General features: G+C 42.9%; 3 pseudogenes across 1 annotated transcript in view; all 3 read right to left on the reverse strand.

Moving 5' to 3' along the window:
- The window catches only part of LOC149102127 (adenosine receptor A2a-like), a 15,972-nt pseudogene extending 10,138 nt beyond the window's left edge, over positions 1-5,834 (reverse strand). Inside the window, exon 1 of the transcript XR_016202558.1 lies at positions 4,517-5,834. The product of XR_016202558.1 is annotated as an adenosine receptor A2a-like (transcript). The remainder of the gene's footprint in view (positions 1-4,516) is intronic.
- A 3,327-nt stretch (positions 5,835-9,161) lies between these two features.
- LOC149102128 (uncharacterized) lies at positions 9,162-10,121 on the reverse strand (annotated as a pseudogene).
- Positions 10,122-10,344: 223 nt separating this feature from the next.
- Positions 10,345-12,707, reverse strand: LOC149102129 (uncharacterized protein F54H12.2-like; annotated as a pseudogene).
- Between the last annotated feature and the right edge of the window lie 9,979 nt (positions 12,708-22,686).

The following is a 22,686-nucleotide window of genomic DNA, read 5'->3' on the forward strand; positions in this document are numbered from 1 at the left end:
ACAAAATCGAAATCGTTATTCCAAGTTGATTAAAGAAAGCGTCATCGTAACTTTGCTGATTATTTCTGCTTTATTCACATATTTTCAGCTCAGCTTTTAATATGTTCGCAAACATTTATCAATCGTAAACATATTTAAAAACTATAGTTATTGTTTCAGTTCGATGTACGCTTTCACACGAAAGGGCGGCGGAAGTACAATTTGTCATATTTACTGACTGTACAAAACACGCATCGGCGGGCGCTCTCATTCATCGACAACAGAGAATTTACTGGATTTTTGCACGAATAAAACTGAGCAGTGTCTACGGACGTAAAGTTATTGGGCCTTGATGAAACATCAAGCGTTGCTTAAAATTCAAGCGAAACTCAAACTAGCAATTATTTTGTTTTACTTTTCGGTCGCGATAGACTGACAAATTCCTCGCAAGCGTGTGGCAAGAGGAGCTAGGAAACTATGAAGTCCTGAAGCTCTGCTATATCTAAATATATCCAGCTAGTTTTTTACTGTGTAATGGAAAAGCTGTTAATCTTCAACATATTTCAAATTTAAAGTGGAGTAATGTATAGCTCATGTAAAAGAAGCATCCGTCGGAACACAACTTGGTCAGCGATATATATATGCTTACAGCGGAACATACCTAAATTCGACACTGCCTTACTTCACTCAAACTGGAGCAGCTTACGACGAAAATACTTAAGCAAAATTTCAACAGACGTAAACGGGTTGAGTTGTGGGCCAAAAACATGAACAATTTCGGGAATTTCGGAGGCCATTTTCCCCACGCGACATCCGCAAAAATCCTCGCAGCATGTACGCGCGTGTGCCGCAGGCGATGGTGCAATTTGTTCTAAAAATAGAATTATTGTCCCATATCATGGGGACAACTCCATTACTAGAAATGGCGCGCGCTTACGGTCTCCGTCCCCGATTATGGCTCCTGTTGTAATCCGTGTTAATCTTCTCCATCCTTAACCATCCTTGTTCCTCTATGACTTATTATTATTATCTCCTTGGTGTTTTTGTATCTTAGTAAACTATTATTTTCAGGTCTCCGTCAAATTAAATGTAATTTTATACATAGCCAAAATACCGTGACTGAGCTCCTCTAATGTCCAAAGAACAGCCTTGTTGGAGACCTTCATCACCTCTCCACTTCTTTTTTCCACTAGCAGCAAAAAAAAAAAATAAAAAAAAACTGCGTTCCACTGAAGCCTAATGCTGAAGGACCGAGCGGATTATTTTTTATTTCACAGAAAATTACTCTGAAAAATCATGGTTTATACAGTACTAATGAAATCACGACCCATGAGAAAAAAAAATCACAAAAACTAGCCATTTCACTTTACACGAGAAAAAATAACATCATTCACGAATCACGAAAATACGTTTTACCACTCACCGAGAGAGGCGTTAAACTATCCTTAGATGTTCGTCCAAATTAACATAAGTCTAGAGTACTGCAAGCATTTATCGATATATAGATCTGACGAAAACGTGATCTTTGAAAGCTATATCTAGTTTGTGCAAAAACAATGTATACCACAATAACTAATTTTTCGCAGATACCAAACATTCAAATTAGAATTATAATTAGAGTTCAACTTCAAAATAAACAATTTGCGGATTTGCGCAAACCGTGGAGAACATCAAACTTAATAAAGGACGTGCTTTAAGAAATCTCCTTGAATGTGGCTGACAATAATTTTCATTTTTTATGTATTTAAAGATTAACGCACATGACCAAATGATTTGCCGAGCAAATTGGCTGACAAATGGAATTCATTCATATAGAAGGGAAGCTGGTGAGCGGCTCTGGAGAACAAATGTGTCCCACAATCACTTTGGGCCATGAAGCACCGCCAACCCTCCGTCTGTCTCCAAGCATCAGTCAAAATGCCTTCGTCTCTAATTGTTGCTCTGATAAAGTACTTGGGAATACGCAAATCCGACTCAGAACGTTTGCCTGCGCTCTCAAATTCGTCTAAGAACCGAATTGCTTCTCGGCCGAGGTGGATAATCATAATAGCTCTTTTCAAAAGTGATTTTCTTCATTCACAAGAAAGAGACTAAGCACAACTTGCCGAAATTAAAATATAAAAGGGGAAAAAACACCAATGAAAACATTTATGTTTAACTGAAGCCGCTCTTCAAATGACAAAAAATGAAATATTTATATAAGATAAACGCAAAGCTTCAGATTAGTAGCAGAGCCAGGAGCAGAGCTTTTCGTTAACTCTATTCAAAGTCGCTTTCTTTTAAATATTTCGGTTTCCACTGATTCGCCGCTCATTTTTAATGGTTCTGCGTCGCTGGATTCAGGATTCAGTATTCAGGAAATTCTCGATTCAGTTTAATGAACGAAAGACCTTAATTTAGAATTAAACGCACTGTGTGAACTAGGGGCAAGTGCCATTGACGTCGACCACCAGTGAAAGAATTTTAATTTGTCGTGCGAACAAATTGTTTTGTATCTATGTGTTTCTTCCCTGAAGCCAACTACTGTTCATTTTCCACGCAGACAGCGTCCTGTTTACAAATTGCGGCGAGCCGGGATTGGATATTTTTCTTAAAAAAACTATGCAGCCTTGCTGCTGGTGCGGAAAAAGAAAAGTGAATTAACCTCGCGACTATAAAACCAATCTTTGGACAATTCCGTTTTGGTTCTGGCTTGCTAATGAATTTTCTCAGTCCGTTTGATCAAACCGTTATTCCAAACCGTAATAACTGCTAGCTCTATTTCTCCCAAATACTTCATTAAATTCTTGTTTCTATGTATGAAAATTCATAAATATGACTTCAGTATCTTGCATTTGAAAAGGGAATTTCATTTCTTATCTTCTCGCATTTTCATGGTAATATACTGTAAGAAAAATAAACTTCCGCGTACATTACAGAGAAAATGATGTACCCAATGTGGACACTTTCACAAATAATTCTCATCTTCTTTCTTTTTAAGTAATGTACACAATTCAATTCAATTCACCGAACCAAAAAATTAAATCATTTAGAGAAATAACACAGGATTAAACTGCGTGGTTAAATAGCGTTAACCCGTCACTATCAAAATCTTGACGAAGTAATTTACTTTGTCGAGCAGACTGTAATTTTGCGCAAAAGATAGTGTTTTCTAAAACTACCTCAGTAAAACCCCCTGACTGAAATTAAAGTCAGCTGGCACTAAAAATTTGACTTGGATAAAACCCTTCCTCGTAGATGTCTAGTTAAAATGGTTTCCAAAATTTAGATTCATGCCGATTAAGCTAGGCTCCCTTATCTTTCCACCAACATTTCTTGCATGTTGATACCGTGTAAGCAACTTTTACAACGAAATAACTGAAGAAGACGAAGGAGGACTAGCGAACATTCGTCTACGCAAAACGGCTTTGAACAGCTGCAAAATTATTTAGCGCTTGACATTTTCGCAAATTTTCAACGCCTTGAATAGAGAGGAGACGGCGATAGCGTTGGATACGCGTTCTCAATTGTACTAGAGCGTAACAGTCATAACCACAAGGAGCGAACATATAAAGCAATGACTAGCCGATTGTACAACCGCGAAATTTATTAACGCCAGAAATGTGTTGGTTCCTAACTTGAACACCGAATAGTCACATGCACTGCTCATAGAAACAGTGTCTGGCTAGATTCTAATAATCATGAGCAGTTTTGAAATTCAGTCGGTATGAAAATTTGTGCAAAGAAAATAAGGCAAACAGAGACGACGTGGGTAAATCAGATTGTTAAGTAAAAGTAAACTTACGTTTTATAAATTCAGCACTGAAGTGGCACAGCACTCAGCAAGCATAATCCAGTTTGTAGCAGCTCTGTTTGCTCAGCTTTATATTATAAACTACGTCTTATTTTAAAAGCAAAAATAAACCGCTCGATTTTGCAGAAAACAACACTATGAATGAAAAGACCAAAATAGCTACATTTCGTAATTTGTGTGGCAAATGCAATAGAACCGTGACATACAGAAAGAAAAGTATTGAGATAATTTCTTCACGCTCCGCTTCCGCAAATATAAACAATGCGTCAAAGTTGTCAAATACTAAACATCGATAAGCATTTTAAGTGTTTTTGTTTAGAAAAAATATAGGATGTTTAACTGCTTTGTAAAGCGCCTTGCAGAATACAATCGAAAAACAAGAATTTCAATCTAAACTACTTACTCGCGTTCTATGTTACTCACAACTGAACGTTCTCACACGCAAAGTACTACGAGCCACACAAAGGTTCTACTTTACATTTGAATATCCACAGACCGTGAAATCGCAGTAAAATAGGCAACGATCGAGCAAAATTCCAAAACGCAATCACTGATTGAGGTAAAAGCAAAACAATATTTTGCTGACTGAACGACATAATACAGTATGGAATGTGTTTCTGTAAGTGAACATAGATTATTTTCTGTATAAATCTGAGTAACCAAGTCTGGTTTTGTAGTTGGAAATACAATTAGTAAAACGTCCTTTAGAATATTAATTTTCAGAAAAAAAAGCAGTAGACATACCAAGAAAATGCGCGAGTCCACCAAAGGCTTTTAAAAGATGCTGAAACCCGTGAGTCTTACACAAGTGTGGTCTCGCTCTGGTGTTTGCCTCGAAACATATTAACCTGCACATTCCATTTCATTTCCTTGAAAATCAATAAACAACAGTCCATGCTGAGCTTATCCAAGTAGTAATAGACGCTCATATGAGCGGTAACCAATCAGGAGCCGAGAAAGACGATAGGCTATTGTTTGGAGAACAATGGATGCTATTGTTTTCCAAATCCAAGATGGCCGCCACAAATTTCAGCCAATCAGGAGCCGAATTAAGAATTCAAGATGGCGTTGCCCACGAAAGTTGGCCATGTTGGAAAACAGCCCACCAGCCTCGACGGAGGACTGGGACCGGTCTCACGGATTTCCATGGCGACACAAATCACGCCAGGGTCACGCAAAAAATGTCATGCAACTTCAAAATCGATACTTACAGTGTCCTGTGGTCCTAAACGACAGAGGTCCGTTCGACAAGGGGCCATGATGAAGACTGAGAGACTTGGGTCCGAGTCTAGCCTATATAGGGGTGGTGCAAAGCATCATGGGACAATGACATCACCGCTATCCAATCAGAGGAAAGAAATCAGAATGAATTAAAAACAGTGGCTTCCCCAGTCCCCCTCTCTTGAGGAGAGCACTAAATCCCAAGCGTGTCGACAAGAGGGGCACTCCCCGAGGGTTGGTTACCCCGGCTCGTGCAGGAAATCCCGGACCGATCGGCACTCCCGGGGTGGGTATTATCGAGGCGCCACCTCGACTCTTTGTGGTCGGGAACTATCTACCAAAAACTATGTACAAAAACACAAAGTCCCGACCCTTCCCTAATCGAATCTTGTTCCGCGGGCTAAGCGATCCGTCCAAAGACGCGTCAGTTCGCTAGGGGTAAAACTATTTACAAGAAAAATAAAAATAAATAAATAAATAAAAAATAAATAAATAAAAAATTAGGCCGGCACACCTAGCTTTCTCCGCTTCAAGAAGACGTGATACGTACGGGAGAATGGATACGCCGTAATGATGCGGAATTTATCTCCGTACGCCTCCTTCCAAGAGAAGTACACGCAAATCTCGTTCGTAGGAAAACCCCACGGACCGACTCCGATCACTTTCTTCATTTTGAAGACGTACATGTAATAGTACCCATGACCTACCTTGTAGCCTTCCTCGATGATTTCGTAATCGTCACTATCGAGGAACGTTTTCCGCGTTAGAAAGGCCAGAGTTGACGTGAGATTAAAGGACCGCAGGAATTTGGAGGCTCCGAGTTCCTTGTCAAAATCCACGTGCCTTTTGTTGATATGCTCCGCACGTTCTTAAGAGAGCATAACGTAATCGTTTTCATATTTGATGGCCATTATATAAAAAGGCGCTCTATACACATACAAAGATGCAGAGTGATGCGATGCGCGACGCTTGACTCTTATATGACATTGTTTAACTCCAAGCAAGAAACTTGGAAATGCTGAATTTGCATGAAAAAAATTAGCACCTCTTTGTTTTTTGAAGAAAGCAAAAAAATCAAACCACACAGGCACTAAAGTTAATTGAAGTTGAAAATACTTTTCGTTTTACGTACGTAAACACTCAAAATAATTGCCTTTTAACAAATGATGTTATCGCTTTAACTTAAAGCTTGTACTCCCATGGTAAAACCACATATTTTGTAAAACGATAACCATAGACCTAAGGACATTTTCAGGTAACAAAATTTAATTCGGACTAAAAGTGTTTTCTTCATTAACGCATCAAAGCAAAACAAAAACAAAACAAAGCATCAACACAACGCGTCTGAGTCTTTATAACGTTTATTGAATAACACGAACTCCAAAGGGAGAAATTGATTACAACTTTAACTTTTTCTTAGCCTGCATGATTCTCTTCACAATCCTTTCCGTCATTGTTTTGCCGCCGGGTAACTTATCGATGGCCTTGATCATCTTTGTATCCGCTTTCCACTTGTCTTGCATATTCTTAGCGTGACTGTAATCGATATCGTGTTGTTTAGCGATCTTGTCCAAACGATTGATGCCTGGATCGCCTCGTTTCAGTCTCTTGGCCAATTTGGTCCCAGGTCCCATGTACTGGTACCCAGGCCAGTGAAATTCGATTCCTGTCTTGCCCAGCCATTTCTGAATGTCGACACCACTCCCGCGTTGCTTAATAAGTCGTCGGGTCTTGATGCGTGTACTACGTCGGGTCTTGCTAGTACGAGTCATAATCGTGTTTTAGATTTCTTCTCAGTTTCTTTCCTTTGGCCCAGTCTTCCCAACCACTTGTAGGTTTTAAACGTTCGGCCTCGTTTTTACGTTTGCCCTTGCCTTTGCCCTTGTCTTCACCCAGGAGAATGTCAGCTTTTCTTAGGAGCGTTCCCAGTTCCGAGTCAGGCGGAGGAATGGGTGTTTTAGAAGCGGGTGGCCTCTTTTTAACACCTGACGTAGACGGTGTAGCTTCTTCCTTGATCTTCGGTGTCTTCGTACCTAGAGAAGCGTTCTTAATCAATTGTTTGAACCTGGTTTCCAACGGACCTTTCACCAGGGCTCCTTCCTCCTCATCTTCCTCTTCGCCGACATCAGCACTATTGCTCGACAATGGACCAATATGTCTGATACGTTTGGTTAAACGACCTCTTTGACGAGCTAGAGGTTTAATTTTCTTGATGGCAATCGAATCTGGAATCGATTTATCGCGGAGTATCACGTGACTTTCGGTGGCCAAACGTCCCGCTTTGTTCAACAAGGCATTGTCGGTGATTTCTCCTTTGTAACACTGAACCAATTGGTCAAACTCTTTCGTGGGTACCATCATGACTTCTTCTGTCATCCTCGAAATGTTGTTGGAGTAGCGTTTCGTAGCTGTCTTGCCAGTAACGGAGTTCAGTCTCTTTCTTCTCGAGTTTGAGCGTCAAATGGGCTGTTGCGTCTTTATCTCGACTGCAATTCGTACACAGAGTAATAGTATCTCCGGGTACTGTGGTGTCTCTGATAGTATGACACCTTTCACACAAGTCCTCAAACTTAAAAGCTAAATACTCTTGATTGAGGTTTTCGTACCTCCTCTTCCAGTGCTGCACATTGTCTTTCAATTGTTCCACTCTTTCGTTGGCTTGTTGTAATAACTTGACCAATTCGCTCAAGGTGTCTTTGGGTTTGGGGACGAAGTCATAACCTTACAGTGGATAACCGTGGGCATCTCGGGTGTTTAACATCGACATGCTTGGAACACGCCGTTCAAACCTTGCCAGAATCCGCTACCTTTTTTTTCTTTGAGATGTTCTCTTCGCCTCTTGACTGAGTTTCTGCGTTTCCCCACCTCGCGTAGCGTTGTCTTATAGCGATGCGGTTTCGCCATAGTGATTGGGTGAACGGGAGTTCTGTTTCGTAGTAGATTGAGAACCATTTCGCTCACGGCGTTGATTTGATCTGCATTAGCATGTTCTAACATCTCCTTCTCCTCTTCCGATTAGCCTCTTTGAGAATAGCCTCCAAGAAAGGGCGTTGTCTGCGTAATCGAATCATACTTCCCAAGGTGCAGGACGTCTGTTGTAACTGCCTGTGACACCCTTTACACCCATTCTCTTATACCGTTTGTCCTTTCCGAGCTTGTACCCGATCTTGGCTGCATTCTTGAGAACAGTAAACAGTGCACCACCACGTTGTCTCTTGTTATAGTGATTCACACTGTCTCTGATTCCTTTTGCTGCCTGACCCGCTAATTTCAATGCCAGCGTAGCAAAGGTAGGTGAGGGTCCCAATAAGAACATACTGGCTCCTTCGGCGATCTTGTCTACCAATCGATGTTTACGTCGTGCCAGTGCTCCACCTCGCTGTTTACTTCTTTTCTTGGTCTTTATTTTTCATCGTCGACGTTTACGCGAGGCAGCTTCCAAACCTTTTTTCACACCGTAACCAGCTGCACCAGAGATTCCTCCTAGAGCCGCCGCCTTGCCTGCTGCTACTAAAGCTGGAATGAGAGCTGCCAATGGTAACAATCCCCCCTTTTGTATCTTCCTTCGTCTCCTTGGTTTTCTACGAACTGTTCTTTTGCTCTTCATGACTCATACTACCACTCACACGTCAGTGCTTCCGCCTTTATCGACGTGGTCGTAGCGAAATCGTTGTTCGTACTCTTGCACGCCCTTGTCAGATACAGGGGGTGTGAAATCAGTGATTGTGTCATCCAAGATTTGCATCTAGATCAAGAATCCGTCAAACTCCTCCATCGGAAGTCCTCGCACGTAGGTTCTCAATTCGATCAAAGCTTTGTCGTAAGTGGTGTAGGCAAAGCGACACGTCGATTTTAAACGAAAACTTTTTGAAGTCGTTCCACCCCTTAATCACAGTTCCAGCGGCGGATAAACAGGCAATCAGGAGACTATTTTCCAAGACGGATCCTACGACGATGCCTGCTGCCACGACGATCAATGCCAAAGCGTTCAAACAACCGTGGCACCACTTAAAGTGGTAAAACATCTGGCGATGACACCACCAGTGACGGTGGTAAAAGGAAAACAACCCATCCAATCGGTACAGCAAATCTTTGTTTACCAACTGGGCGCTTTTCGTGAATCCGTTCATTAGAGATACGGTAGTGATTGAATCTTGGGAAGGACTCATCACGATGTCTCGATGAATTTGTGACATCGCATACATCCTTCGTCCTTTAAAAGGTGGCTGAGAATCCTTTGATCGTCCAAACTGCCAGGATGTAAATCCAAGACCATGTATCCGAACGGACGTTCTGTCAAACGTTGAAACGTGTCTTGTAAAACTTGCTATTGAGTGGGAAACGCCTGTAACAATAAATTTCTCATGCCTAATTGATCTCGTGGATTCTTGAAGGAAACGATGTAGTGGGCGTTTCTGGAAATACTCTTGACATATTTCCCTGGCGGAAACATGTCTTGGCACAAGTAGAGCACTGTGACGTTCTGATGGTGAGAATGTTTGGTGAACAGATCTAACACCCGTTTATCGTTTCCTCCTTCAGCCATTAGATCGTCCAGTACGAGTAATCCGCCTTTAAGGAACCACGTTTTCAACTGATCTGTGTCAGGAACGCCTTCGTGAAACTTGATCCCCTGTTTATGGGTTGAAACCCGTCTTGCCACACCCCGTAACAATAATGTATTTGGGAGGGTGGGGTATGAAACAAATCGAGGTTGTTCAGTAAAAGTTTGGTGGTGAACACCGTCTTGCCACACCCTGAAGGACCCACCACCAATAGACTGGAAGGGGTATGAAATCGAAAAGCCTTGCGTCGTTCCATGAGTCCAAATGACCAAAGGGGCATGGGCATGCAGCTTTTGTTACCACATGGAAAAATTGACCCTGCGAGGAATCAAGTGACAGTCGAGAATACTAACCATTGTACTACAAGATCATCACACAGAACACGTTTTCAATCGTATTTTAATGTCAAACCAACAATCATTACACTAAATGTCTCACACCGCAACGAGAAGTGTCTTGGTGATGTTTCACTTTACACACTTTATCCCATTCTAACTCTTTCTCGACCAACTTCTTTAACATCTGGCCTACTTTGTGATCATTGTCTACATAATCATGTTTCGAGAAACGCCTCAAGAACTCGTTCATACTTTGACCTCTCGCTCTGTCTTTTAATTAGAACAAGGCATAATCACCAGAACTTTTACTGTAAATCGATTGCAGAGACTGTCCATTGTAAATCACATATTTCCATTGACTTTCTAACCAGTCTTGCAGGGGCTCTGTTGTCCCGTAAGACTCCAAAGGTAGGGCGTAGCTGTCCAGCACCTCGCACACATCCCACTATGGGTCCAAAGCGCCAGCCAGTGTCGGCCCGGTCTATCATGTGGATCTGTGTTTACAATGTACCCACGAGGTTCTTTCTTCATCGGTCGACGTGGTAATCGATCGCAAGCCACCGTCCCGTAAAAGTAGGGTTTCAAGATGGCATCCGCTGTCGCCAAATGATCCAGTTGTACGTTATTCAGGGGTACTTTCTCCTTTAGCGTTGGTAAATGTCGTACAACACGGCTTTGTTCTTGTCTATTTCCAAGAGGTTCTCAAACTCTCCGTACAACTCTCCGGGACACCGAAGTTCAGCACAATCTGTAACTCTCCTGACTCCTTGGGGTTCAACACCGGACTGTCCAAACATCCGTTGGCTGCATTGTCAAATACAAACAGTGTGCAATTCTTGCCTTGACCCCAGTCTTCCCTTCTGACCATGTTACCTTGATGTTTGCACAAACATCCTGTGGCTTGTAAGAACCGATAGTAACCTCTCTGATCTTGGGTACCGTCGTCTTGCACTAGTTCCAGGGTCTCGTAAGGGTACTCTTCTCCTCTGACCAGTTGCCTGATGTTACTCACACCAAACTTTTGAAAACAGAATGGGTCACGTGCCACAGTACCATTGAAGGCTTCTGAAAGCACGAGTCCAACGATGACTCTGTTAGGAATTCTGCCTTGAAATAAATTGTTGCACTCGTATCTTTGCTGGTTCCTTTGCATGTTGAAGGTCCTAATCTCACTTCTTACGGTCGGGTAAGCCACTATGGTTCTGTTGACGTTCATTTTCGTCATCAACTCTCGGTAGACACTGAGGTTGAGCCTTACTTGACACAGGTGCATTCTCACTTTCACCTCTTCGTGTGTCAATCTTCCAGCTACGTTCACACCATTCAAGAACAAATTAGGAGAATTGAAGTACATCTGGATTCCAGTCTGCACACCAGGTACCAGCAATTTGTTTAAGTGGAACACCTCGATGTGGGGTGTGAACCTTAGCACGTGTCGTTTTCCATCCGTGTAATTGCCTTGTTCTGTTTTCATGAGTTGCACTGAAGCTTGTTGGTTGAAGGACAATGCTTGGAAAGCCTCATGCCCATCTCCTTCCGTGTTTGTGTTGTGCACAGTCAATTGCGCCGGAAAGTCTAGGGCATTGTACCAACCTTGAGGTTTTAGCACGGTTTCTCCATCATCTCTGTTGTAGTTGAGCAATGTTTCCAGGTATGCTTTGTAATGATAGGTGTCGGTCTGAGGACTGATCAAGGTACCATTGAGTCTCACACTGATCTGTTTGAACAAAGTGTGGGCCAAATTGTTCGTGGGCCAGAGTCTCGTGGCCTCCACAACGTTATCACCATTCGCCAGTTTGAGTGCCAACTCAATCTCAAAGAAACTTCGACTGAGGTCTACGTAATCTTCTTGAGGATCCACTTGGAATTCCACGGCGTTGATGCCTGTCGTGTAGGTCTGAATGGGTACGATGCGATAACTGGACATGCTGAGATCAGTGGGTGGAACGGTGAACAGGTTCAGTTGAGGATTCAGGACTGATTTGGAACCCGGATGTAACAACCTACCGTCCATCAAGGTATCCGTCATTTTCTTCTTCTTCTTCTTCTTTGTCTTCTCGCTAAGATGTGATCCCAATCGTAGCCAACAGGTTTACTGACCTCAGGGCCAATCCATCCGCCTTTTTGTACCTTTCGGTGACGTTTAGAGCATTTTGAGAACCCTTCACGACGTGACGTTGACAACCCTTTTCTAGATTTGACGAGTCTCGAGCTTCTGGAGTAGATGTTTTCCGCTTGATGTTTCTATCTAGGACTTCGTAAGCTTTACGTTTCACTGCTTGTTTAGCGCTCCGTGTTACACCCTCTTTCGCCTTTCGAATGCGATCTCGAACGCCGCGACCGCTTTTTAAAACTTTCAGACCTCCCCTGACACTCGCCTTCAGCAATTCTTGAACAAAGCCTCCTCCGTCTTGTGGGTCAGGTTTGAATCGCGTTAAACTTCCCCCTTTCATGCTCGTTTGAGGTGAAGGGTGAGAATCGTGTTTCCTTCACCAAATTCGGTCATTTCACCTGTTGTCTCCGACACTTGCGTCTCAATAATGTCCAACTGGGCCTTGCGCAACGGAATATATTGAACGTAGAGCGGTTCAAAATAGTGACTTCCATCCCCTGTGCGTCGATAATTGACCTCTCTTAACAGATCCGTGACTTGATTTCCAACCATTGAACTTCCTCCCACGTCGGAATAGATGAACAAGGAACGTGATGTCGAACCCACCACGTTTTGAAAGGCTTTGTTGAGATTCGTGAAACGCCAATCGCAAGTAACGCTCAGATGAAAAAGGTCTTCCGCTATCAGCCAAAACAGAGGCTCACCCCTGTCGTTTTTCAGATCGTGTGTCATCGTTTCTAAGTTGGGTACCGTGTCTGTAAAAAACTCTTCACGTAAATTGGGTCCTAAGTCATAATTTTCAGGGCTTCTCTCCTTCAACCATCCCGTCTTTAAGGCCAACATATTATTGATCTTCAATGCTGGTGAGTCACTGGAGCGTACGTGTGTCGCTTTGTTATCCGTCAGCAGATCGTCTCCATCCCAACGAAATTTCACGTACATTCTCTTTCCATCGGATGCTGTATAGCTGCTACCGAGATGGGGTCCCTGGTAATTCAAGATGCGCCGCTGCTCGAAAAATGTCACCATACTTTTTATGAAACCAACACCATCAATATACTCAACCACGGTTCGGAGATCGTTAGGGTCATAGTGAGCGCTACCAAACTTTAACGCACCAGAAGGGTATTTCATGATCCAGTCCATGGTAAACAGGATGTCGTTACCGTTGACCAACAACACTTTCACTTCTGGTAACGAGATCCTAATCAATCCCACTTTCCAACTCGACCCTAGCAGCCTGATGGGGTGGGGTAATCGAATCTTGGAGTGATTGCTTTGGTTCTGTGGAAACTCTGCGCGGTTGCTGTGACTAGGCAAGGTGATGTAAAACTCCTCATTCATCCTCGAAGCTTTTTCACGTCCTTCTTGTCAATCCAACATCTTTCCCATGTCTGGCCAAGCTTCAACCCCAGAGTGTTGCAAACACTTTTCACAGTCTTCATCACGATATCAAGATCTATTTGCTCACGGGTTTCATCATGATAATAGTACCACGCGTCTTCATTATCCATCATCAGGCATGAGTGTTCCCTTTGGCTTGGGTGATGAATAGCGCAGCCATAGCATCGATTTACTCTCTTTTGATGAATGAGCTTGTCATAAAACGCGGCATAGGTAAGTTGGAAAGCATGACCGATGATCGTGGCTACTTTCTTGCGTTGGATTCGCTCAACTTCGTCCACGGTTAACATAGGTTTAGATGTGGATTCGACTTGCATGTTTGGAAGCTATCCGCTCAAAAATATTATTTACTCGAGTTTGTGACAAGAATGACTGGACTGAATGGAAGCGCGCTTTTATTTTGAAAACATAATAGATTCTGAAATAACCAATCCGTGTTCAAAGTTAGTGTTTAAAACAATCAAAACAATGGGGCAAGTCCAGGCGAGTTCAATATGGCATCGTGAAGAGACCAGGTATTGGGACTGGTTAGTCTGGATAATGATCAGTTAATGAGAAACTACAGCAGTAACTTTTTATACACTTCAGAAGTGTTGTGATTGGTCAGATCTGCAAATGACGTCAAAGGTAAAAGTACTGAATCACGTGAAAGTCAGAGCACAGATCACACCGCACACCCTCATCACGTGAAAGTCAAAGGTCGGATCACGCCACCCTTCCTAATATGGTCCGATGAGGTGATGTGATTGGTCAGATTGGAAATCACCTCATGATACGTGGCATTCGCTGATTGGTTTGTCTCACTGGTAAAAGTCGTTCACCCCTCATTTGACATCATTCGCAAGTTGAGAGTAGTGCCAGAACAACTTATGTCAGTCGAGCTTGCCAGAAACATGGAAGACGAATCTCCTACTCGCTACATGTTGAGTGAAGGAAGTGTGTGCTTACCAAAACAAGAGAAAGAAGAAGACGCCATGATAGATTACTCTTACAATCCATATTCACCAACTACTTATCCGATTTCCACCAAAAAGAGAAAGAGGGTAGTCAAGAAAGAGAAAGCAGAAAAGAAACCAAAGACCAAGAAGATCAAGCAGGAACCCGAAGGTACGAGTCAACGCACTTTGGATAAATGGATAAAGAAAGACACACCCTTAAAGGGTATTTTAAAGAAACAATCTTCTTCGTCATCAAGGAATGTGTGCTTCCTACTCAAAGTGGAAGTCAGAAACCTTTACATAAATGGGAATCTGTCGAAAAAAACACATTTCTTGGATTTAACTTTGGAGGAAGATTGTGCAAAACGAAACACACCTTTTCCACTGAAACGAAGAGAACAAAAGAAGGAGCAAAAACGAAGACATTATTGGAGATGACAAGAACTCAAACCCAGACGTGTGCGCATGGTGACTCACATACTCAAAACCATGCTTAGAGAGAACACGCTTTTAGGGTTATGACATTTTATTTTTTTCTCCTTTCACTCCATAGACATTGAAAAGACGTTTCACGAAGTTCCGCTTGTTGTAGAGAATGGGGAAATAGTGGAAGTGCAAGTCCTAGAGGAAGGGGAAATCTTTGACCCTGACGTCTTTTTGGACGGACTCGCACAGCAGTGGAAACAAGACCCTTCTAGTACTGCTCAAACCTCTACAGAAACCTTCAGAAATCCGTCACTACCGATCCTAGGGAACACGGAGATCCTGTACTCTTGCCCTGTGCATCCGAACGATACTTTACAAAAGAAAGAGACCAACACTCAGTACGGCCATTGGGAGTACTACAAGTGCCCCGTCCAAAATTGTTTTGTCAGCTGCGCTGTAGACAGTGTAGAGAATTACTTAGAGTCGGCCAAACATCAACTCCACAACTTCTACCTGGCCAAACCTGGACACATCATAAAGTGTTACTGCCATCGTCCATTGATCATGTCCTTGTCCCAGTCAGAGAAGAATCCAGGGAGATTATACCTAAAATGTCCCAAACGTTGGTGCGATTTCTTCCAATGGGTGGATCAAGAACCCCGAGGCAAAGCCAAAGCTTGGATGGAAGGGGATAGCATCCAAGAAGGGTATCCACGACCCCATGAGTTGTTCATACCCCAGCAAAGAGACTTCGAGAGGAAGAAGGCCGAAATTCAAGAAAGAGAGGAAAAAAGAAAGAGAAAGTATGCTGAACGGCAAGAGAGGGAACGTCAGTATGCAGAGAAAATGAGAAATGGAACTCTTGAAGAACGGGAACGAGAACGCGTGTATCAGCAGGAAAAGAAGAGGAACGGAGGATTGATCAATGATGTCATGGGAAGGCGACGATGGGGGTTGGTAGGCTCCTCTGAAGGGAACTGGATCTGGGACGAGTAAAGTGACGTGGCAAGCTTTGATTGGTCAAACTATCTCATAAAGACCCAAGTGAACATTCATTCATTTTAAACATGGAGGTGTTACAGGATGAACTCTGCTTCATTTTGGATTTAGAAGGTTTCTTTCTCAACAAGACATTTCACAGCAGAGAATTAGCTTATTACACTTGGCACGAAGAACACGGGCGCCATGCTTTCTTCATCCCCGTACCGTACAAGAACTTGAGCGACAAAGACAAACGAACTGTGAATTTTGTGAGAAGGAAGATACATGGATTGACCTATCAACCCCTCAAGGCTGAACATTTCCAAAAACCTGAAGTCCTCAGTGAACTGATCAAGGACATATACTCGATGTACAACATGATGAGATTCATGCGATTCTGAAATTCGCAGCAGGGTATGGGTTCTACTTTCCGGGGGGTTGTGTTACGAGATCGAAAATTCTGTCATCGCTGTGTAGTTTGCGGTAATCGACCTGTCACGCATCTCACCGCAAGAGTAAAAGAAGAAGACCAGACAAGAAATAGTCATGCATTGCGAATGGTTAATTATTATGACAGCGATAATAACATTTAAGATTGAGCGCCGGAGAGAATGGTCGTATGTGAACTATTATCCGTATTCACGAGTGTTCGGATACTACGCAAACCGGACGCAATTTCGAGTGAACTGTCTTACAGACCGAATCCTATAACTACCGTAGCAAGAACAGTTTATCCATGGTATTGTTGAAGTTTGCACCGACCTTACTAAATCGACCACATTTGGAGCCAAGGTCGATGGACCTCGATGGTTTGGCTCGGAAAGGAAAAGTTATACGGTCGGTTTCCACTACTTCTGGCATTCCTGCTAACCCAATTCGACGGTAAAAATCTACAAAGCGATGAATGATCGTTTCAGTGGAGTTCAAAACAATCAACCTTTGATAAATTCCCTTCCAATCGATGAAATGGCGGGAACTGGTGAGATTTCCGCCTACTTGCTCGAGACGCCGCCACCTTCACCAGAAAATATAAAGCGTGTTCAAGCCCTGCAATGTCGAAGCAAGTCTGGTTAAACAACCGTTGGAAGCCTTGAAAGAGTTCGTAAAATGCTAAATGGTCCTAGGATCGATCCTCGGCTAAAAATGAAGTGAGTGTAAGTCCTCATTGCATCACAGCGAGTAAGTCTATTGTTGTCATTGTCACTAAAACACAAGTGTCACAGTGAGTGTAGTTTCAAATACTACATAATGGCTAAATTAAGCATTTTTTTTGCCCTGCCTATTCAAGGTTACACATCTATTGAATTTTGACCACTAGATACACTTAAAAATATTTTAAATGTTCATTTTATTACTAATTGATTACTAATTGATTATTAAAATATTACTAAACTTGAGAATTTAATTTTGATTTGGCACCAAATATTGTTAAGCCTCATCCCTGAAGCAAGAGAGCAGCTTAGCCTCTCTAGGCTGTGGTTCTGTGAGAATTTATTCTCCGGGTGTTTCATATGGAACTAACCGTCAAGCTTATTTAAATATACTTTCATGCATAATTTTGAGGATTTAAATTTTAATTGTGTTGACAACTAAATGATATTGTTTTGGCTTAATCCCTGAAGTAGCAGAGCAGCTTAGCCTCTTTAGGCTGTGGTTCTGTGAGAATTCATTCTCCGGGTGTTTCATTGGGAAGAAAAAGTCAGGCTTACTGAAATTAAACATTAATACATAATTTTTGATCAATGATTTAAATCTTAATTGTTTCGATACCAACACAATATTGTTTAGCTTAATCCCTGAAGCAGCAGAGTAGCTTAGCCTCTTTAGGCTGTGGTTCTGTGAGAATTTATTCTCCGGGTGTTTCATTGGGAACTAACAGTCAAGCTCATTTTAATATACTTTCATGCATAATTTTGAGGTTTTAAATCTTAATTGTATTGACACCCAAATGACATCGTTTGGCTTAATCCCTGAAGCAGCAGAGCAGCTTAGCCTCTTTAGGCTGTGGTTCTGTGAGAATTTATTCTCCGGGTGTTTCACTGGGAACTAACAGTCAAGCTCATTAAATTATACTTTCATGCATAATTTTGAGGATTTAAATCTTAATAGTTTGCCTGGAATAATGAAATACAGTTGTCATTATTAAATGTGATTTATCTGAGCTGAGCAGAAGAAAAATCCAGGGAACTGAGAGATTAGTGTACCATTAGTCCCTTTAATATCTTTTATGCTGTCTGACGATGTACTTTTCCAACATAGAGTCCCACAGTTAGTATCCATAAGTGAAAGTGTCCAACACGGGACAGCATAATTTATTAGTTCCCAGCACTCCCAAGTTTCTCTACCTTGCCCTTCTCACCAATTATTATTTCAGAGAGTGAAGAGAGGCTTGCTTTGTAGTTTTCTTTTTCTTTGTAGCTTCTAGGGCAGCACGACCTCACAGTTGAGGAGACGACCCTTTTCTCATTCGAGTGCAAGCGACTTAAAGGGGATACGAGGCTTGAAAGTTTCTCTTTTTTCTTATATCATCACTCGCAAGTCGCGCTTTTTGCTCACCTCGCGCTTGACCATGTTGACTGTCTCTTTGCCAGGATAATTTAAAAGTTCTACATTTCTCGGCCCTGGTAATTAGAACTTCGCACCAGAGATCTTAACTGGTAAAAGGGGACTGAGCCGTAGGAGCAGTATTTACCGCTTTAGAAAGGTTTGTAATGTCCATTAAGTGATCAGTCTATCCAGAGTTCCGGCCAGATTTAAAGGCTATTGTTTAAATTTGTGAATAGAATAGTACGCCGTTATACTTAGTAAAAATACCTGTTGAAATTCTTGTTCTTACTTTATTTCGAGCGGTTCGTGTGCCATATTTTGCGAGTTGTTTTGAATGGAAAGAAGCGATTGCAAAAAAACTCACTCCTGACCAATCAAACATTAATTGAACACCGAATTTAATTCCTGCGATGCCCAAGGACACCGTGTTGTTTTGTTTACAGCAAAGAAGCGTCCTCTATTAACAAATACATCTACCGGCATCTGAAGTGGCAGGTTTTTCAACTTATCCGCTGAATAATCTCCGTGTTTTGTCTTTGCACATAAATAAGGAAAATGAAAATGTCTGTTTGTGCCCTTGTTTCTCAGCCTGTATTCATTCGATCAACTTGACGGGTTCGTGTTTCTGTTGTCAGATCGCGGTCTGATTAAATTGATATCTTAACACGTCTCTTGCGAAGAGGCGTCAAGGAATTTCATTCCCACTGTTAAGCTACGTGTCGAATAAACTAGGATCCTCATGAATCTCGTAGTGATTGCAGTAATTGCGAGAGAACCATGGTGGGATATAAAGGAGGCCATGTGGAGAAAGATCTGTTGGTGAAACTGAACATTCCTTGTCTCGATCTAGAAACTTTAGGATGTCCTAAATACGATAAACTCAGACACATCATTCCCCAAGAGAAATTGTTACTCAGTTGCGGTTTTCATGCCGATGACACTGTTCATCATTGCCCTATCACTGAATGTCATGCTTTTTAGTATTGGTACAAAAGTTTCATTGCAAAACATGCAAACGAGTGATTAAAAAATAGTTTTTTTTCTTTTTCAATTCTGTGTGATTATTGACCTTTCGCGGGTACCCCTTTCCTTTTTTCATCTCTACCGAGAAATATTTTTTGTGAGCGTTTTGCTCATTTAAAGGGAGGGGACTGGGGAAGCCAACTGTAAGTATCTCATTCCTTATGCTGATGTCACTATCACGTCGTGCGTGCTCGCCTCTGATTGGTTCCCGGTGAACTACCAATCGGGAACCGTTTCGTCACGCCATGCGACTAAGAGGGAGTACCCCTTACCCCTATTTTACCCCTTGGTCGAGAAGGGAGTGGGGCAAGTCTAGGATTGGTTCCCGATGAGGTCATCGTCCCACGATGCTTTGGAACGGGGAGTACCCCTCACCCCTATTTTAGCCCTTCGACCGAGAAGGGAGTGCGGGAAGTATAGGATTGGTTCCCGATGAGGTCACGGTCCCACGATGCTTTGGAAAGGGGAGTACCCCCTTACCCCTATTTTAGCCCTTCGACCGAGAAGGGAGTGGGGCAAGTATAGGATTGGTTCCCGATGAGGTCACCGTCCCACGATGCTTTGGAGCGAATAGAAGGGTATATAAGTGTCATCCGAGACCCGTCACTTCACTTTACTTCCTCGGATGTGTATTGAGCGCTAACATCTGTTTTCGTAATGAAAGATATCGTGGCAAAACAAGTAAGTTACTGGGATTTGTTACCCTTTATTTAATATTAATGTTATTATTATTATTATTATTATTGAATGTGGTGCCCAGGGTTTATGATACAGAATTTTACAATATGCTATAGTTTCACATGTTTGATAGTACATATGTGGATGAACGTGTTTCCCGCGTGCTTTGTAAAAGTACTAGATGGTGATTGGTGTATACTCATTTCCTTATTTGGTCACATTTTGTTATGATTGGTCAGATATGACATCATCTAAGTAAGATAAGTCGTGCATGTGTACCATTGAGTCATTTTCATTGCTAGTCGTGAGACAGTCATGTTCACTTCACAGCCATATCAGCGTGTTTTACGCCGGAGCCGATCTCTATCCCCTCGGCGATCGTTTCGCCTGGTCATCGCACCTCGTCGAAGTAGAGCGCTTAGACACGTATCTCCAAGCCATGGCGCAGAAGTTAAACTCAAACCAGGAAGTCATCCCTGACGACTCATTCACGGTGGAGACCACTTTCATCCATACGTCTAGTCCTGGGAGTGGACATGGCAAACGCTACAAACCGAGCAGTGCATCTGTCCGTGGAATCGTGAAACATTCCCGCATCACCATCAAGAACAAGTACGAGTTGTGTTGTGCTCGGGCCATCGTGACCATGAAAGCCTTAATCGATGCAAACGGTAATACCAGGGATTGTCATTACCATAATTTCAAACAGGGTTATCCTGTCCAGCAGCGGGAAGCCCAAGCCCTCCATCGTCTAGCTGGGGTGCATGAGGGACCATGTGGCATCTCCGAACTACAAAAGTTCCAAGCGGTTCTCCCTGGCTACCAGATCAAAGTCAAAAGAAGATGACCATTACGATGGGTGTAACTCGTTCTCGGGTTTTCTGTCCAAGAGTTACTTCTGTGATGAGTGTAATCGGGGGTACGATCACGATGATCATGAAAATCATCCCTGCGATGGTAAATGGTGTCCATCTTGTCATCGACAGGACTGCCCGGATTTCACAGAGGCTAAACGATCATTGGGTCCGGGCCAGTTTCCTTCACCCTCTTCTCTTTGTCGTCTGTGTCATCGATCCTTTGTTGGTGAGGACTGTTACTCTTACCATCTTCATCGTCGCGGTAAAAATATTCCTTCCATCTGCCTCACCTACAAAAAATGCCTCGAGTGTTGCAAGACGTATGAAGTCGAGAATGCAGATAAATCTAGAAGTAAACCTAAACAACGCAAGTGCGGATGGGGAGAATGCTCCATTTGTGAACAACAAGTGCACGTCGCTTCTCACCAATGTTACATCCAGACCATTCCGGAAGCAGAGGATGATCCCAAGACGAAACGGGTGCCGCGCGACGAAGTGGGGACGCGTCCTTTTGAAGAACCCGATCCCGAAGATCCAGATACCAGAGTGTGGGTAGAGAGAGATCCACCCCTCCAAGTCTATTGTGACTATGAAGCGACCGTGGACGACGAGGGAGTGCAAACTCCCATCTTGCTTAACGCCGAGAGCGACGAAGAGGACCACACAGAATCCTTCCATGGTGCAGACTGTACAGAGACTTTCTTTGAATGGTTGGAATCTTTGGCTGTTGATCAAGACGGGGACGATCGGAACGTGATTGCTGTCTTTCATAACCTCAAAGGATATGACGGGATGTTCCTGTTGCAACATTGCTACGCGAAGCATCGGGAAGTCACGGATCAGATCACCGTCGGCACCAAAGTGCTGCCCTTCAAATCAGACCGATTGACCTTCAAAGATTCACTCTGCTTCCTTCCCTTTCCTCTTACTAACTTCCCTTCTACCTTTGGCATCCAAGAATTAGTCAAAGGGTTCTTTCCTCACAAATTCAATACTCGTGAAAATCAAGACTACGAAGGACCCATGCCTCCTGCTGAGATGTATGATCCTGATGGCATGTCGGCTAAGAAGAAGGCAGAATTTGAGCAGTGGTATGCAGAGAAGGTCAGAAACAACTTCATCTTCAATCTTAAAACAGAAATGAGAGCCTACTGTGAGTCAGATGTCAAACTCCTAAAAGCCGGATGTCGAAAGTTCCGAAACGAATTCCAGCAACATGCCGAATTTGACCCCATCGAGAAGTGTGTAACCATAGCGTCTGCGTGCAATCGGTTCTGGCGGAAGAAACTCCTGACTCCCAACAGCATGGCCACAGAACCCATGCAAGGATGGCAAGGAGCTCGTTCCAACCAATCCGTTAAAGCGTACAAGTGGCTAGCATGGCAGGAACACCTTCTTCGTCGTGACAGTCCCTCTTCCCCCAACGACGTGCCTCAAGCAGACCGCATTCGACATGCGAGCAATGGCGGCGAACAGAGAGTGCTCCACTTTCTTGTAGATGGCCTCGACGTACAGAACCACATTGTCTATGAATTTCACGGATGTCTATGGCACGGTTGTCCTCGTTGTCATCCCCATCATCGTGACCGACATTCAAAATTCCATCTTGATCGTACCATCCAAGAATTGTATGAAGTCACTCAACAGAAACACCGTCTTCTGCGCCAGCACGGGTACAACCTTCAAATTATGTGGGAATGTGATTGGGATCGCGAAGTCAAAAGCAATGAAGATCTCAAACAGTTCTTAGCATCGTAAGAGATGGTCGAACCTCTTAATCCAAGAGATGCCTTCTTTGGGGGACGAACCAACGCTGTTCGCCT

This window comes from Orbicella faveolata, unplaced genomic scaffold (genome assembly GCF_042242905.1).
Source record: "Orbicella faveolata isolate gen_17 unplaced genomic scaffold, um_ofav_v1 contig_36, whole genome shotgun sequence".
Classification (NCBI taxonomy): Eukaryota; Metazoa; Cnidaria; class Anthozoa; order Scleractinia; family Merulinidae; genus Orbicella; species Orbicella faveolata.